A 12010-nucleotide genomic window follows, 5' to 3' on the forward strand; every position below is an offset into this window, starting at 1 on the left:
GAAACAGAAGGATTATGTAGTTTGCTCTGGTTTACCCCAAAAAGTCAGTGCCACAATACAGCATTTTACCAGAGTGTCCTGAATTGCAGGCAAACCCTTCCAATCACTTCAAGCTTTTTGATGTTACCAAAAATATTGTTTCAGGGAATAGATATAGGAACTATATGCCACTAGAGAATTTAAGGGAAAGGTGAAAAGAAACTTAATTCTGAAGATCAAATTGTATTCCAGTTTATTATTCCATTTCCATTAAATTATAAGCTAACAAGGCATGAAATCATCAAGGCAAGTGCAGCATCATATTGCAGTTACAGAAGCTGGAAGGTGATCCTCAGTGGCTTTGATGAATTATGATACTGGATTGAGTATCTGCCCCTGCAAATATTAATTTAGGGATGAAATGTCTCAGTCAGACATTCAAGGCTTACACCTGAAGACTGCTGTTCATTACCAACTGCCACAATAGGAAAAAGGGAGGCAAAACACAATTAATGCAGCTCGTTAGTATTTTTTTAATAGATTTTAACTGTTTAGTTAATTAAGGGCCAGAATGCCTCTAGGTACAGATCTCAGAGATAGAAGGATGGGGGAAGGCTTAAAAGAGGGATACAGAATATAGGGATGGGTGAAGACTGGATTTTGTCAGGTATATATATAGTGTATAGAATAAATGAGTATTTCCAAGAACCTGGAGTACAAATAATAGTGCTTAAAAAAATCAGTATCACGTCCTCTGCCTGTCCATAGGATGAACATTCATGGAACATTCATTTAGATAAGTTAATGAGAGATTTGATAAATGCATGGAAGTATAATCCATCTTAAACACAAGAAACTATCTTGGGCTCAGGAAGCATTGGAGCTGCATGTTCTTAGCACTGATAACGTACACCGATAAAATCTGTGTGCTTGCTCTGTTCTTACCCTGTGGGCTTCCTTCTGAATCTACTGCTAGGCAGGATACTGGTCTTCATACCCATTTGATTTCTAATACACTGCTTTTCACAATAACTAGAGGTATTAGAATAAAATTAGAAAAAACATGAAGAGAAATAATGAATTTACTACTGTGATCAATACTCTCAGATCTCTTCCAAAGACCCTAAGTTTAAGAAGCCTATATGATTTGGAGGGGTTTTTTTTGTCTGTTTGTGGTTGGTTTTTTTAAGAGCACACCAATTTAATTTTTTTTTTTTTTTAAACAGCTTTCATTTTTGTCTTCCTGAAACTTTTTTGTGACAATACCTTGACTTATAAAGATCTGATATGTTACAAGCTCAAGATTCAGGTTACCATGTCACATCATGTATATGACATCAGTATATGAGACTGAGATATGAATTGTTAGTAAGAGAGACAAAATGCTAATCAGCATGAATAAATTCTCTGTAAAGGAAGATTAGAAAATACAGTACCAGAAGTACCTCACTAGTACCTTACTGTTCTTGTAAGATCCACTCATATCAATAGACCTGCTACAGAGTGTATTGCTCAAACGATATAATGGATAGCATCAAAATACCTTCTTAAGCCCAACCAAGGTTCTTCCCACTCTGAACAATATATCTGATCTGGTAAACTTAAAGTAAAAACAAACTACATAAAATTCTTCCCCTTTCCAGTATCACATTAGAAATTCCTTTAAAGGCTTGCAAGTTCAATTCCAGCGGCTAAATTATGTTAAATCCAAATTGCTTTTCCCTGTTACAGTATTGTTGCTCTAACTGCAGACAGATTTTTGTTTATTTATATATTTTTTTATTTGTTTTCCCAAGTTCTAGGACTGCATGAACTTACTGTTGAAAGCGGGCATGGTAGCAATCTAACTGATGATAATGAGTTCTGCCCTCTCTGCTGGAGACAATTTGATTTGTAAAATAACAAGTATTTTATTTTACATTTCATATCCCTGAACTCAAGGTAATTTTCCACAGTCTGCTTTCCTCAACAGATAACATGAGGAACTCTTCTGTGAAGAGGTAAGAAGTTTCTGCAGGGAGACTCCCATCAGACCTCACTACTGCATGGTTTGGAAACTTGAGATTTTTGCAGAGATTCTTAATATCTAGCTGAATTTCACCTTTAAAATTAATTATTACATCTCCGTATTTTTACAATTCTGTCATTCAGAAGAGCATTTGCTTATGGAAAAGCAGGTCTTCCACCATACTATCAAGATTATGATTAACTGTCCTGATGATGGTAAAATACAAGTGTTCAGAGTGGTACTTTCACTAATGAATTTATTTTCAGAAGCATGTCTTCCCATCAGGTACATAGCTTGAGATACACATATACTTCCTAAAGAGGGAATACAGGATGCCATAACAAACCCATCAGATAGCACAATAACCTCCTCTTTTTTAGGCTGCTAGGTTGGAGGCTTTTTCTCTGAAATGTGTGATACTAACAAAAGAATATAACCAACAGCAGTTACCAACTTCCTAACCAAGAGCAGTTACCGACTTGCACGCATGCTTTGCTATATTGAAACAGTCACTGGGAGTCACACTGAGAAGTGAAAAGGTCAAATAAAGGAAAGGGGCAGGGGGGGAAAAGCCATAACAACATAGCCACTGATTTTGGTTTATTGATAAAAGAATCTGTTACTGAAGGAGTCATCTCAGGTCATCAGGCAACAAGCGAGATATTTTTAACACTAATGAGACACGAAACTGTTATATCTTGACTCTGAAAATAAAAACTCCAATCCTTATTGCTTAATGTTAGAACAGAAACATGTACCCAGGCTAATAAACCTTTCTACGCCAATTCTGCTATTTTGATGCTGAGCCCAAAGCTTTCAGGTATGGCTGGATCGTATTCAGTAAGTGACTCAAAATATAATATATACCTAGCGGATGCACTGCTACCTGCTTCTGTCTAACACATACCTTGTTAATTGACAGGTCAATGTATTGGTTTCTCTTTGTGATAAAATTCAATTTTACAATACCTGTATCATCTTATTGTTATCCTAATAAAGGCTAAAAAGATCAAATTGAAGGAGATCAATTAATGAATTGATGAAAATACAAATCAATCAACAGGACAGAGTTATAGGTTACCAATAAAAAAGAAACACTATGCCAATTCAATCTGACTGATGTTTTGACATGTTTATTTTCCACTTTTTTCTTTTCAATTAAAAAACCCAAAACACAACAACAGACCAACATTATATTCCTTTCATTAATCAAAACCTTACAAAGTTTCTGCCATTTTCTTATCTCTCTTGGAACAAAACTTTCCAGAAGCTCATTAAAGTCTGAAGACATCTTCAGTAGCCAGACCTTGGAATAGAACACATTTTTACTGGGCATCAACAGGACCTTATCTCTCTCTTCTGCACTATGACAGCAGAATAGTATAGTTTTAATGCTGCCTTTGCACAGAAAAGAATGAGAAGACCAGTGAAACATATGTTGAAATTAAGGTTCATGTATCTAACATATGCTCCCTCCTAAAACATATATGAATGCTTGCTATGAACACCAGAAGATATTCAACACTATGTGGAAAGCAATTATATAATTGACTGACTACTTCCTGATGGCCTATTGGGCGTACAACTTCTGGTAGCAACCAAATTAGGTTAACAGCAAGCTCCCACAGGGAGCATGTTGACAGTAACAGCACATACAGATATGACACGGCCTCTTCAGAATAAAGTTTAATTTCTTTTGTCAGAAAGTCCAGAGAACTCATGAAATTAACTTAAAAGAAAAGACAGACATCAATACACATCCACTTGGCTTCCCTGAATAGACATGGTGTGGATGTATTCCCTGTCAGAGTTCAATACTCTCTGACCAGGTCCTTTAAGATATTCCACATGAAGACAGTTTAATGCTTAATACCAAATTTACTCATTTATAGACACTTGATGTTACACGGGATTTTGATTTGGCAGAGCAATACAGCAGTGTACTGAAATTACAATACAACTACTCTTAACAGAATATAGAAATTATATATTCTAGTCTATAGATTATATATATAGAATGTAGAAATTATAGAGATATATATATGTATTTGCAAATCTCCTCTGTCTTGCCAGACAGCTATGTCACTTTAGCAAGTTGGATTTCAAGGAACTCTATCTTCTTGTCTACCAATATAGATGCTTCATTTAAAGGTTTGCTGTGCTGCATCATCCCGCCTGCTTTGGAGATAACCTTTTGCATTCAGGCAGCGTAATGCATTGCGAGCACAGCAAGGCTAGGGCTGCACAGCACAGAGAATAAGCTCGAACACTGGAAATCAAAAGGGTCTGCAGGCCAGCCACTACAATGCAGCACACTGACATAGCCAAACTCTAGCTCACCGTATCTTGTGCACTCCTGCTTGACACTGCGTATTTGAGATACATAAGTTTCCTAAGGATCTACAGGGCCTAATCATTAGATCACACTCGTACAGCACAAATACAGGTGGCATATGAATTTACTGTTATCTATAAGTAGAAAAAAATTCTATCTGCACTACCTTTTGAAGGCGAGACAGACGGTAAATCAACATGTGCTACAGTTTTGCTAAGTATTTGTTCTGAAAGCATGTGCCATATGAACTTCTGACTATTTGGAGTGATAGAAATGCATGTAGACACACAGGAAATCAGATGGCTTAAAGTTCTAAGTGAAATTGAAAATAGTTATAGAACTCCGCAGGTACCTGGGTTTTCACATTTTAGACTTCCTTCCTCCCATCTTCCGATTACTTCCCTAAGGTTGAGTTCCATCTGCCTCTCTCAGGTGGAAGTACTCTGGAGTCAAGATAGTATTTGAGAAGATACGCAGCTTAAGAGTTTATGTAATTATTGTTGTGATTAGGGACAGTGTTTACCACATAACCATGTGCTTTTTTGATTTGATGTCATAAGCTGAAACTTTGGTATGGGGCAGACACCCATTCTCCAGTGCACTTCACAGCCTTGGCTCCAGCCTGCACCCTGTCTCTGCCCTCCCTTCACAAGAAAAGGTGGCCATGCTGCATGCCTCACCCTCACTCATCCAGGTCTCCCGTTAGAGAAATCCTGGGTAAATTAAGGCAAAGGCCCTCTTTTATAGCCCAAAGCACAAGTATGCTAAATACTGTACCTCTCCCCCCCACATCCAGGCATAGCTGGAACACTCAACCCAGAGAAGCGATTGCAAGGAGCAGAGGGAGGTGCCCCTTACCTCAAAGGCTGAACCTACAGCACAGAGGAGAGATACACTTTGGGCTAAGAATATATTACTTAAGAAATAAAACACAGAGAACAAAAGGAACTACGAAAGCCCATCAACATTTCAATGGCAAAATTATTACAGTGTTGAGTACCTACCATAAAAAAACAGCTACCGAAAACATATGCTACTGGGAGCAGTTACAAGGAAGTTGCATGAAAGGGAGATAGTGACTTACAGTTTCCTTTCACTCCTTCCAGTTATTTAGTATCTGTTACCCCAGATACTACACCCAAGAAAAACATGAGCTAGATCTCTCAATTACAGAAGTGTAAAGTGAAGCTATTTTGAAATGGAAGAACTAGAACAGTCATAACTTAAGCTGGCAAACACAGCTTAAAACCTCGATACCTTAAGACACTAAATTAAATTTGGAATCAGTCAGGTATACAGTCACAGTGAAATGATTAGTCTCAGATAACTCAATGCAGAGAGGCTCACTAACACTCAACCAGTACATATTTCTCTACCTTTTTTGTCTCTCCTCCTTGCAGGATCATAGACATATCCAACACAGATATACCAAAGCTGATTCCACATGTATTTCCCAGAACCAGAGTGCAACAGAGCACACTACAGAGTCCATCGAGCTGGCTAAACATCTGCTAACTGAGATCTTGAATAACATCCAGCCCTGTTAGCCCAGGAATGCATTTGAGTACTGAACTCTGCCTGCTCATTAAGCTAGCTGAGGTATTAACGTGGTACAGCTATGCCTCATCAAGACATCAGTATTGAAAACAAATGGTGCTCTTTTCTGTTGATAAACTTAACTGGGGTTTCTTGCTCAGATGTCTCTATAACATGTTTCAGTATTTGGCTTGTCTCTGAAATAAGAATCCTTTAGGTTGGTCTATTACGAGTCCCTTGTATAAATTTAGTTAAGGTAGAAGTGCAACAAATCTTCAAATTTGATAAATTCAGACTGAAAGATGTACTCTCTGAAGAAAACTGTCTGAATGATGTCCTAAGCCTCCATCTTGTGTTTCAGAATGGAAGTGGAATAGTGGCCATTCCCCTCTAGCCCCCTCCCCTTTCTTGTTGCACCTGATGCATTGAAAAAACATCTAATCCAGCATGACAGCACTGTAATCTGTACCACGCTCCTTTTGGCTTATGTCCCTTACTTCCCTTCACAGAAGTACATCAGTGTCATGGTTTCATTCGCTAGATAGCATCTAGTCAGAGCCCTGCTCAAGCACACAGTGGATCTAATACTGCCCCAGGAAGGAAGTGGAAAGAGCTTTCCTCAAGAAGTGAAATTCTTTCACCATCCTTAAGCACAAAAGCAATATGAAATGTGTAATATTTTTGGGAAGGGTGCAAACTATTTCTTTCAGTATGATTTTTCAGTTAATTCTCTGTTTTCAAATCCATGACACTTTCTTCTTTTCCTTCCTGCAATCCTTTCACATTTTCGCATCCTAACAGTCACAAGATCAAAACAGCATTCATGCCTTTTTTTTTTGTCTCTAAGGGCTTGTAGTAGGTGCACAAGTGCCTAAGAAAGCAAATATTCCTTCAGGATTTGGTTTATTGATAATAAAAGATTACTAGTTAGACCAGAACACTGTTGGAAACAATAAGACTTTCATTACAGCGTCTCCATATGTCCCAGCTGTTGTTGTCAGTTACTTTATTAACTAAATAATACAGCTTTTTTACAATATCACCTTAGAAACCATGACAGGGAAGTTAGTTTTCTAAGATCAGAAGGTTTTACTAAAAAAAAACTTATGTGTTTGACCACATTGTGCTTGTGAATGACTGAATTTTACTTTCATAGTATAACAAGTTTCCCTCTGTGCAAGGGGAATTTATTGAACATCACTAGCTTTAGTTCAAAAGCACTGCTAACTCAAATAAAACCTCAATGTTAAATGAAAATGTCTCACTAAAACCAAACAACATCAATCCATGGTTAAATTTCACTTATCAGCAAATCCTATCACCTTACTTTATCTTTCACCTTCAGCAACTTCTGAACAATACTCCTCAAAGAATGGCAGTCTTTGTGCGGGCACCCTACACTAGAACTGAGAACATTTTCTGTCTACAGCCAGAGAACCCACCACGACCATGACTTGCACTAATTATGAGCCGTAGGGAATTCAACCAATGAGTTAATCTGTCCTGGGGAAAAAAGAAAAACATCTCCAATTCAAAAAAATCTTTGTTTATTTGAAAGTGATTATTTTGCATACTGTGATTTCTGTCCTTACATCAATTTAGATACCTAGTTTTATCTTCCTAATTTTTGTGTATCTCCAAAGAAATTTTCCTTCATGGAGGATTGTGATTATATTTTGCTTGCTCCTAATCAGGATAAAAGTAGACTGCAACATTTCAAGCCTAGATGAGCTGGATCTCTTCACTTTAAGTTTCACTAAACTTTTCTCTAACTTCCCCTTAGTTGAAGAAAAAACCTCTGGATATATGCTATCAAAAACATGACTATCCAGCTATTGGAAAGCTTCATAAAGCCTTGAATATAAGAGGTGGACATACTCGGAGATTTGAAGAAATGTGGCTTGACGGAGTCAGAAACTATCCAGGAGTAGATCCAGCAAGACCAAGGCAGCAGTCTAATATTCAGCAGTGAAAAAGAGTCAGGGTATCAGGCAACATGGAAACAGAATACAAAGCATTTCTCCACGAAGAGGTATAGAGGTAGAGCCACAGTACCAAGAGAAAAACAGTGACTGCCAAGAAGTAAATGGGCGTGTATATGCAAAGTGAAAGTTAAGTGCAAAAGAGATCTATTAAGACTATTACCTTTACATTCTTGCACTAAACCACCTACAACTCCAGAAGGACTTGACCTTCTTTTTTACCTTGGAGTCCTTCACATTTTTATTTATATGAAGTTCTCAGTTGCCTGTAGTTAAACTACTCTATTAGATACTCAGTAATGCTGAAAGCACAAGCCATTATAGGAAAACAAATCCTAAGCTGGTGCTACAGCACTAATTTTTAAAGTACACACAATGCAAAATACACAGAGGAAAGGACTGGTGTTCTTCAGTGGCACCTCATACTTGCAGCTGATCACAGGACCCAGAATATCCTCACTAGGATTTTATCATCTCCTCAGTTATGTACAACTGTGGCCTCAATATCTTGTCATTTTTTATTACATTTAATTATTGGCTCCTGTTTAAGAAATTAAACAGGCAGATTTCAGAAGTACTCAAAATCTAATACTTTCAAATTATTTTCAAGGCAGTCTATCTAATTTTTTGAAAAATGTTTTATCAGGAATAGTAATTGGCAATTTCTGATATTCCTTCCACCCTCTTTTTTTCCCCATCAGAGATTTAGTTTTGTCAAATACTCTGTTTAGGTGGTTTGGAAAGTGAAATATCACCAAAAATGTTCAAAATTTATTTCCTTAGCAGGTGAAAGACCTGCATAATATTTAAAGTGACAGTACCCAATGTCATTTACTGTCCCATGCCTCAGTGGTTAAAAATATAAAATTCACATGAGCCACTTCTCAGAAAGAATGTAAACTAATTAAGAAATAAATTAAATAAATTACATGTGAACACACAAGTAGGGTTACAAAATCCTTTCACAATTTTCTCACTGCTCAGTGCATTTGTCTGGTCTTATTTTATTTCCAAATAATGACCATATATCTTTCTGCATTGCACTTTTTTTTTTTTTAAGGAAAATAACAATAAGAAAGGAAAAATATATATTATATTCTTCTGTCAAGACAGGAGAACAATTATTTAACAGGGAAGTAAAAGGGGAAAGTATCCTTAAATAAAGAAGGAGTTTGAGAAGGAGAAAAACAACGTTTTCAAATTTCTGTTCAGACGATGTTCTGTGACAATGTGTTACAGTATAAGAGCTACTTCTAATTGAGAGAAAGGATTTATTCAGATAGAATAAAAAATACCTTCAAGTCTTGCTAGATCATGGAATAACACAGCAAAGAGTGAAACTGCTCTGACTAACAATGTTGTTCAACAAGCTCCTCGAGCAAGAATGAGCCAGAATTTGTAACACCAGGAGAGGTCTTACCCTTTGCTGTCCCTACTCCGAGCTGCTTTCTCCTACCTCTGTGAAGCTCTTCCTCTGAGTGCCACTGCCTGGTGTTTGCGAAGCTGCACGATGAACTGGAATAGCAAAATAACATACATTGAGAAATAACCTCTTCAAAATAGTTTTAACCCAAATTCATTCCCAGGGTAGTGCATGCCTGAATGAATGCCTGTGTCAGCACAAAGGAGATGTTATCAGTGAGATGCATAGAGGGAACAGCAAGACCCACAGTAGAACCAATTTATGCCAATTTAGGCTACAGAACTATGATGTCATCAGTCACCAACCCACTTGACAGGGATGGTAAGAGCCTCGTTCAATTGTCACTGAAGTCTATGAGACCTTCTACTTATCTGACCCTGAGTAACCTATTTATCTAATACTGTATATTCTATAAATCTGATCAAGAATTAAGATTTATCTAAGGATATGCCTATGACAAGGCTATAAAAAAACCCCAGGTTATTAAGTGTGGGTCACCTAAATCCCCATCACACTTTTGAAAGGTTGCCCTTAATTATCGGTAGAATTTATATGCGAAGCAGCTTGTAGTTTCAATGCAATTTCCTTACATTAAACTGTTATTCTCTGTTCTGTTCCTCAGCTTTACTGTATTTCAGGAATTATGCCAAGTTCAGCTGAGTATAAGTGACTACAGCTCCACTAACTCACAGATTTCACCACAGATGATTGTGACCCTTGGTATTTCACTAAACTGATTGCTTTAGCTTTTTTTAAAAAAAAAAAAAAAAAAAAGATACAGCTTCTTTCAACATATAAAGAACAGTTATGAGCTAGGTAGAGAAATACTTAAACGTCTTCACAGATGAAATAGGAGGAAGCATTCTCTAGGGAAAGAGAGTCCATTTCAACTACTTGTAATCCATTGAAAACAGCTGTCCAGATGAAAGGATTGTACAATAAAGCTACCGACAATGGAGCACAATTTATGCACTTTCAGTAGTGCCAAAATAAACCGCAGGTGTCTGGAAAAATTAAAACTATATAACTGAAAGGATCACTATTGGTTTTCTGCTGTACAAAATCTACCTTTCATACTGTTCTTGATTACTTCTGTTGGAATACGTACACTTAACACATGGTCATTTTAAATGCAAATATTAAGGATATGAAAAGGCACAGTCACATGCTGAATTTTGGATGCCTCCCAGGAACTAAAGTGGCTTGATAATAAGACAAAATCACATTAGTTGCCCAAGCATAAATTCGCCTTGGCCATCCAAATATCAACATGCATTTGGCAAAATAATGTGAAACATGAAGGGAGACTTACGAGTGGAATTGTTGCCATTGTCCCTAGGGGAGGAGAGAGAATGAAGTATAATGGACAAGTTGTAAATGATGAATGGATTGACACAAGAAAACTCCTAACGGTATGTGCCACTGATTACTTTTGAAAGCAAAAGGTAATAGAAATTATCCATAAAGTTTCTCTGGTCATGAATAATGCAAACTCACTTGGCTCAATAGACAATATGCATTTCAACAGATCTGAAGGAAATGGAAAAAGAAAGAATAAATGGCAAAGTTTTTCTGTGGCATTTGATGAATCAGAAAAAACAGTCTAACTGAATAATGGAAAGGTGGGTGACAATAAACAGGAGTGAAAACAGTAGATGAACACAATGGTCGTCACTGAAATGTAACTTTAAAGACAGATAAAGATTAAAAATGCTAAGACTTAAGGTATGGAAAAACAAGTGTGTGTGTGTGGTTTTGGGTTTTGAGTTTTTGTGGAGCTAAAAGGGACTATGAAATGTATGCACTTCGGACAAAATTGTTACAGGGGACTGTGTCAGACCTGAAAGCAAAGACATCAAATCATGAATCTCTAAAATAGCCAAACTCCTTGCTCATCTCAGGGTGCCCTTGGGCTGGGAGAGAATTACCTACCTATATCTGAATTGCTTCCAGGCTCCTGCATGGGTGAGCATTCCCTGCCTGCACTCAGAGTTCATGCTGACGTCCCTGGGGATGCACGAAGCCTCTCTCATCTCAAGGCCCTTTTTGTTCAGTAGTTTCCATGAGAAGAGGAACAGTCCTTTCACCCTCACAGCTGGATGATGGGTGCAACAAGATACCTAGGGCGTACACATACCAAGTGGCCCAGGCACAGCCGTACAATATATTACCTTTCTCATGTCTCTCTTTTTTTTTTCAGGTAAGAAGTTGATAATTTTTCTTAGATATACAGCTCTGTTTGAAATAGGCATGTGTCAGTGTCACGTGTATCCCATAATACTAATAGTTCATTTAATTACTATACAGATAAGTATTTTCTTCCACTTCTCCCTCTACAGAAAAATATTCTATCTTCCTGTTAAATTTTAACAATTTTGCACTGCTAGAATTATAGACAGATGTGGAAGAATGTTAATTGATATCTTTCTTTCTGCATTATTTTGTTCTATTTTTTTCTCTACATCTTTATGTTTATATTTGTCTTTAAAAATATATCTTTTTCTCACTGAGAATTGTAATTATTTTAATATACCTTTAAATAGTATTTTTGTAAATATAAAGTGACCATCAACTGTAAACAATTGAAAGGTTAATCCAAGCTTTAAAAAACTTATGAGGTTTCCTAAATTCTGACTTTCTTAATTTAGGCTTTGCTGAAAAAGTAATGTTATACAATGGAGCACTAGGACATAATTACGTTTTCTGCTCTGCCTTCCACACGACTTAGCTCTTGACTCCCGTAGTTA

At 37.0% G+C, this 12010-nt stretch overlaps 1 long non-coding RNA gene across 1 annotated transcript in view; it reads right to left on the bottom strand.

The window, feature by feature from the left end:
• LOC127016036 (uncharacterized) overlaps positions 1 to 5833 on the bottom strand; it is an 80907-nt gene extending 75074 nt beyond the window's left edge. Inside the window, exons 1-2 of the long non-coding RNA XR_007766423.1 lie at positions 5699 to 5833; positions 4675 to 4765 (exon numbers count right to left, since the gene is read on the bottom strand). This is a non-coding gene — a long non-coding RNA (uncharacterized LOC127016036). The remainder of the gene's footprint in view (positions 1 to 4674; positions 4766 to 5698) is intronic.
• Positions 5834 to 12010: the final 6177 nt, after the last annotated feature.

Source organism: Gymnogyps californianus, chromosome 4 (assembly GCF_018139145.2).
Source record: "Gymnogyps californianus isolate 813 chromosome 4, ASM1813914v2, whole genome shotgun sequence".
NCBI classification, from domain to species: Eukaryota; Metazoa; Chordata; class Aves; order Accipitriformes; family Cathartidae; genus Gymnogyps; species Gymnogyps californianus.